At 36.0% G+C, this 7,249-nt stretch overlaps 1 pseudogene; it reads right to left on the bottom strand.

Moving 5' to 3' along the window:
- Nucleotides 1–1,078: 1,078 nt before the first annotated feature.
- LOC120769144 lies at nt 1,079–2,904 on the bottom strand (annotated as a pseudogene).
- Nucleotides 2,905–7,249: the final 4,345 nt, after the last annotated feature.

Genomic DNA, 7,249 nt, shown 5'->3' with positions numbered 1-7,249 from the left:
GAATAAACCATGGCCTACTAGGACCCCTTCTTAAAGGAATATTGATTAATTGATCATTTTCAGTCGACTCAAATTCATCCTCACTGTTTGTTACTCTATTTAAAATTTCGTCGTCGATCGGTACTTCAACTAAATTGTAACGCAAAGAGAGGATGCTTGCAACGCAAAGAGAGGATGCGCTGCTGTCGACACACCAAGCATCAGTATGAAGTAAATCTACTGATCGCCTCCAACAAGCCTTTCTTTGCACTGAGCAACGAAATGGTCTTGTCCCCACAACTGAAGCATTTCAAATTGTGCCGTTTGTTTTTGTTACCAACGCGACGAACGCAGCCTCCAAATTTTCAAACGACTTACCCCAATTTCTTCAAGCTTCAACTTTCTTTTGCACACATTGGCCTGAACGCATTCACCATCGCTTGTACGCATAGCAAGAAGACGCTTAAACAAAGTTGTCTTATAGCATTGACAGACGGCAGCGTTAAACCAGATTAATTGCATTTTTCGGGATTAATTCAGGAGTTACCACAGCTAACTCCGTTGCTGAATCCAAACATAACTCTCAAAATTTTAGGGAATTTGTGAGATTTTCGTTGGCAACATTGTTAATAATTGACAGCTGTATTCTATTGTGAATGAAAAATAAGAACAGTGACAGCCGTTTTACGTTTCAATGTAAACAAAGTTATTTTGAAAAGCGACGATTAAAGATAAAAGGTAAGTAATTTTAGTATTTTGCATTGCCTTCTAAACGAAAATTACTATCTTTGTTTTAATTTTAGTTGGCTGGCAGAAAAAAGCGTTCAAATGGCACAAAAATATACCGCCGAGGAAATTCACTGCAAAATGAAAAACATGACAAAGAAATACAGGTGAGTTTTTTCAATAATTACATTTCTTCTTTTAACACATTAATTACTCTACTTTCAGAGAGGAGAAAACCAAAATTGGCCCTTCTGGTGGTAGTCCCTCGCCTTGGAGGCATTATAATGCTGTGAATCGCATAGTAGGGTGTACTGCCGTTAATTCGGCTTTGTATATAGAGACATACTAGTATTCCGAGGTAAAAAACGAATTTATTTTATTTATATAAACACATGCATTTATAAAGTTAATTTTTTTTAGAATTCAACATTAACCCAATTGTTGCCGCCGTCCGACCCACCATTATCACCTCCGTTGCCATCGCCATCATGTCCGCTGCCACCTTCGTTTCCGTCACCATCACCGTCATGTCCGATGCCGTCACCATCACCTTCATCTGCAACAAGAAAACGTAATTTTAGCGCCGAGGTGTTAAAGGTTTTAAAAAAACAAACTGACATATTGGAAAGGGTTGCGGATGAAACAAAGCACGTTTCAGAGGAAATAATTCAGACTGTTCGACAGCACAATAATTTGTCCGAAAGATTTTTAACCCTTATGGAGAACATCGCAGAGAAACTTTAAGTTTAAAATAATTTTATCTAATTATTTAATGAAATGTTTTGTTATTTTCTAGTCTTAAAACATTATATAATGTAACAAAAAATGAATTTAAATAAAAAGTGATCTCTTTAAAAAATGGATGTTTGTAATTATGTGTACTAATATTTGTTTTCTGCGACTCTATACATCTATACTCACGAAAACTCAGAGCTATTGCATTTCTTATAGCCGATGCTGTTACATAATTTTCCCCAGCTCTTGTAGTGTGATGTGGTTGAATTTCTGTACTAATTTCTGCAGCATCTTGGATCCATGAAGAAGGAATTTCATCATTTTAAATTTTTAGAAAATTGTGCAAAATACAGCATGCATGTATGTATAATAACGTTAACGTTTTTTGGAGCTACCGGTAAACCTCTGCCAATTTTTCTAAATCGGGCTTTTAGTTGACCGAAAGCATTCTCTATAACTCTGCGACATTTGGATAAACGATAGTTAAATGTTTTTTCTAACACTGGTTGATTTGGTGAGTATGGAAAAGGCTTAATCATGTAACGCGACAATCGAAAGGCTGAATCGCCAATAAGTAATACGGGGACATTAACATCTTCAATCATTTTGATGCTCTGAGCCAAAATATCAGCGGTTTCATGGAATTTTTTTTAAGGAACTACCTTCGAAAATGTACAAATCCTTATTTCTTCCAGTTGACCCAACATGTATATATGTAAATTTTGACCTATAAAATAGTGAAAGAATTTATATAAATATTTCCAATAAGTACTATATATTAAATTTACCTATAGTCGCAACTTGCCAGCAGAACAACCGAATACCACCCCTTATAATTGTAATAATCGATCGCATCTTCCTTTTTCGGCTGAACCTCAATGTGGCAGCCATCTATTGCTCCAAAACATTGCGGAAAACCAAGGTGTGCAAAACCTTGTACATTTCGCTCTACTTCTTCTGTGCTTGGGGGATAGGAATTGATCCTATCCGATAAATTTGTGCACACAGCTTTGCAAAAATCCACAACTATTTCCCCAACTGTGGTGCGTCCTACGCCAAATAAACTTGCTATAGTTCTGTATTCCGCTGATGAACCTAATGCATACAACGCAATTGCCACTCTTTTCTGAAGTTGAATGCAATGTTGCCGTTGGACTCTCCGATTTCCTTAACCTTTTCACATATTTTGTGAAAAGCTTCTTTGTTTAGACGAAAGTTTTCTTCAAATCGGATATCATCCATCTTTTTGTCATCGTACTCCCAAAAACTGCCATTGCGGTCCTTTTATTAATAGCATATATAAATGAGGGGTATAAAATATTAATATTCGATATAGATATAATATATTAAACTTACAAATTTCCAGGCGCTTCTTTCCCTTATTTCCGAAGACGCCACTTTGGTACTAGTTTCCAGTATAGCTTTTGTCAATTCATTCATCGTTTTAATCTTTTGAAGCAGGTTCACTAGTAATGTTTTTATTCTTTTGTGTAACAAATTGTGGTTTCGACCATCTGTGCGGCTAACAATCGCAATGCTTGTCTTCTATCCATTTTTGTTTTATCAAATTGAAAATGTTATTAATATGCCAATCAGCTGTTCGCTAACTCGCATCGCTGCTGTCTGCCACCTATAAATTTGGATCTGATTAAGTGCGCAGTTAATCAGGGTTAACGCTGACGTCTGTCAAGGCTATTACGCACGGGCCCTTGCGGCCTATGGATCCCGCGAAAAGTATTCCATGCCTGAGTTGAAACTTCACTTCAAGTTTGATCTTGAATGTATGTGTTATGGGTGCTATGTTATTATGTTTCACACAGCCGCGTCGCACATTGGTATTTCCGTGGCTGAAATTCAAAAATGGCATGTTGTCTGATTTGAATGAAAATTCCACAGTTTGTTACCAACTATCTATACATTATTTTTCCAAAGTATTAGGATTCTATCTGCATTAGTTTTTTGTCCAGAACTGCCCAAAGTTGGTGAATGTGGAAAACATCAAAATTAGCAAAAAATTTAATCAAAAGTCAAATCATTGATACAATAAAACAACTATTGAAATTCAACTTTATTATTATTTTTCATTTATAATATGTATCAAAGAAAAAATTTGCATCAAAATCCATTAAAAAAAATAATGCATAAAAAATATTGTGGAACAACATAATTTGGACGTCAAAATTTCAATGTTCTTCAAATTCAAAGTGGTGCATCTTTTTAGCGCTGTCTACCGCTGTCGACATACATACACCGAATTAAAGCCTGAAGTCTCAGCTAAATGATAAAAAAAAATTCAGCGGCCCCAAATTGCCCCCTTGAAAAAAACAATGAGATACTCTAAAATGGCAAGTTACCGTCCAAAAGTATGCAATATATGTATATATAACAAGGATTACAGGAACTATAGGATGTATCATTCCAGAAGAATTGGACGCATATCCACTAACGAAGATGTGATGCATCACTTATTAATGTCTTCGGGTCCGTACATAAACATTTTTCGTACTAAAATAAAATTAAAAAAATTAGAATGTCACGAAGATGTAAAAAAGTTGCTAAAAGAGACTTGATAAAAGAGAATTTAGTTTGTATGGGAGGTGGGCGTAAAAGTGGGCGGATATTATTGAAATTTAACACCAACATATATAATGTCATAAAAATGCTATGTACCACAAATCAGTGCTGTAGGTCAAAAATTAAGTTTCACCTTATATGGGAGGTGGGCGTAAAAAGGGGGCGTGATTTTGATTTTTTTTATTTTTTTCTTGATTGGAATCCAACACAATGATATACCAAATGTCATTGTCCTGCGACAACTCCTTATATTTTTAGCCGCAGTATGCACTAGCAGAAACCTATGTGCGTCGGCGCTTCAAAATAATATTTATTAAACAAAGTGGATTTTATCAAACGCAACGGAAAAAGCTTTGTCGAGAAAGAACTTTTAAATTATTAATTAACCTAGTGACCTTGCTACAGAATGTAAACATACGCACATGCATTTGTCCAGTAAGTAGTTGTGCAAAAAAATATATATACATCCTCCTACTCACCAATAGCTAAACGTATGTAGTGTTTCCCCGTATGTTTGCATTCATTCAACTGTGAACATCGACATTTGCGAAAGTGCTATAAAATGTTATCACAGTTGTACACAATCTATTTCGTTTACCCTTTTTTCTCAATCATTACATTAACCTCGCATTTGTTCGTGGGTTTGTGGAGGGTTAACATGTCATGCTAATCTGATGCATTCATGCTATACTTTCGCAATGAAAATGTGGAAAAATCAATGTTTTATAACATTCAATATGGTAATGCATGCCCTTCGGTATACCTATACAACACATATCGGCAAACGTGCATATATACTTCGGGTATACAAGTATGTATGTCTAGTATGGCATGTAGGCGATACAAGGGCTACTGTGAAATATTAGTTCCGAAAGTGAAAGCGCTTTCAGTTGAATTTGGATGGTTGATTTATATAGACTTCGAGATATTTTACAAATTATATCAATCGATTTGAATATATTGTTGGGTTCTCTAAGTTCCGAGTTATATATTCTTGTTAACCAAAGCTTCCAATATTTATACATTCCAATTCTTGACGCAGGATTGCTCTTGCCAACAGGTGCTACTTCGGACTGAGTAGGCAATTGATGATGAGTCGACGTTACGAGTTTTCGAGAGAAAAGTTCTGCGAAAGATTTATGGTCCTTTGCGCATTGGCCACGGCGAATATCGCATTCGATGGAACGATGAGCTGTACGAGATATATGACGACATTGACATAGTTCAGAAGACAGCGACTACGCTGGCTAGGTCATGTTGTCCGGATGGACGAAAACACTCCAGCCCTGAAAGTATTCCACGCAGTACCCGCCGGGGGAAGCAGAGGAAGAGGAAGACCTCCACTCCATTGGAAGGACCAAGTGGAGAAGGACCTGGCTACGCTTGGAATATCCATTTGGCGCCCCGTAGCAAAAAGAAGAAACGACTGGCGCGCTGTTGTTAACTCTGATATAATCGCGTAAGCGGTGTCTGCGCCAATTAAGAAGAAGAAGAATTCTTGACATCGTTTTATTTCGTTCCGTATACCTATATATTTATCGCAGCATGTGTAGAGAGTCGGTACTTTTCGTACCTTATGGCTTTTTAGTAAATATAAGACAATCTTCTTATTCCTGCACGAATTTTAATCTTCCTCATTCGTTACTCGTTGCGATACATCAGTATTTCTTTCAAAAGTCCGAATTAGGAAAAGTGTCTTCATTTGTCCAGCTTCCAGTACTTGTACTAGAATCTTGTACTAACCTCTGGAATTTGATTCGTTGAACTCAGTATAGTCGCCAACAAGTTCGTGTATTATATTACCTAGGCATAATGAAATTTTCCTAATCCTTATTTCTTTCATTGTTCATTCGTCTTATCGAAATATATCTATTGAAAGTTTGCTCTGGTCTTCTCACTCTTTTTCTCGCTCTTTAAAATCAGACCTTTTACCATACCAATTAGCGAGACCTTTACAATTTATCATTTAATACACAAGCAATTGTTTTGTGAATTTCTTTTCCTTTCCAAATTACTTCCGATTTATTTAAAATGATCATACTATATGTTGTGGATGTATAACTGTTTCTGTTTTTTCTAAAAATTTGCTGTAAATCTACAATAAGTTATCTCTTGACTAAACATCAATTAGTACAGTGACGATAAGTCAAAAACTTCATCACATTAGCGTCTCATATTATGAATAGTTCTGAAGATTGAATCCGCAGTCCTTTATAACCTTTAGCTAATTCGTTGTTGTGAAAGCCTAGGTAAGCAGATAGGAAACGTCTCTGATCTCCCTACTTTGAGGTCTATGGCTCTACACCTTCTACGAGTATTTCATTGGCAGTTCTATGTAGTTATACCGGAGAGACTGCCAACTGTATCTTTTCCAAGTCTCTGACATCATTTTTATCGGACTTTCCATCGTTTCCACGAGTAATTGCTCTTTAGATCTTTTCTATTATGATAAATATTAGTAGTTACACGCTTTAAGGATGATCTAAGATTTCTAGTACTATTTAGTGCTAAATATACATATGTACATATTGTTTACGTTCTTATAATTTAATAAGAAATGTATGCAGGTTAACATATTTTCACTTTCAATATGTTTCAATATTTGGTGGGCACCCTCGTAAAGAATGTAATGTTTATTCTCCAATGGCCTGAATACCCATATGAGGGCATTATACAAATGCATTTTTTCCATGTGGCTTAGTACATCCCATTATTACACCATACGAAATCGACAGTCATCGTCGAGCAAACAAAGCCAGTGCCACCACGCTACATACCAACATGCAACACCCTCAGGTTATTGGAGCTATGTACATGCAAATACCAACATGCCACACCATACACCGTTATAAGTGCATACTTATTGCTGTAATAGAAATTAGTGCTTGCCACCATTTACCATTCAATTAAGCGCACTATAGATTTTTATCTGCATTAGCACCTGGGCGTGTGCGAAATTAAACGAAAGCGAAATGTATCAATGTGAGTGGGAGGGAGCAGTAAAAACTTACACGAGTAAATATCATAATATTTGCAAAGAAAATGAGTACACAAGATTTAGATATGCATACATACATATGTATATCTAAATGTAGTTAACAGAAAAATAGAGTTTTTGTAACTTGCAGCATAGGCCTATCGTTCGATATGGGTTTTCGAACTGTGGTATGTGGTGTCTTATAAAATTACACATGTACAGTCGTCATCAATATATTATTCCTGTTATAAACAAAGT

This window comes from Bactrocera tryoni, chromosome 2 (genome assembly GCF_016617805.1).
Source record: "Bactrocera tryoni isolate S06 chromosome 2, CSIRO_BtryS06_freeze2, whole genome shotgun sequence".
NCBI lineage: Eukaryota > Metazoa > Arthropoda > Insecta > Diptera > Tephritidae > Bactrocera > Bactrocera tryoni.
Note: the sequence above shows the minus strand (reverse complement) of the source record. Positions and strands in the feature narration are given on the sequence as shown.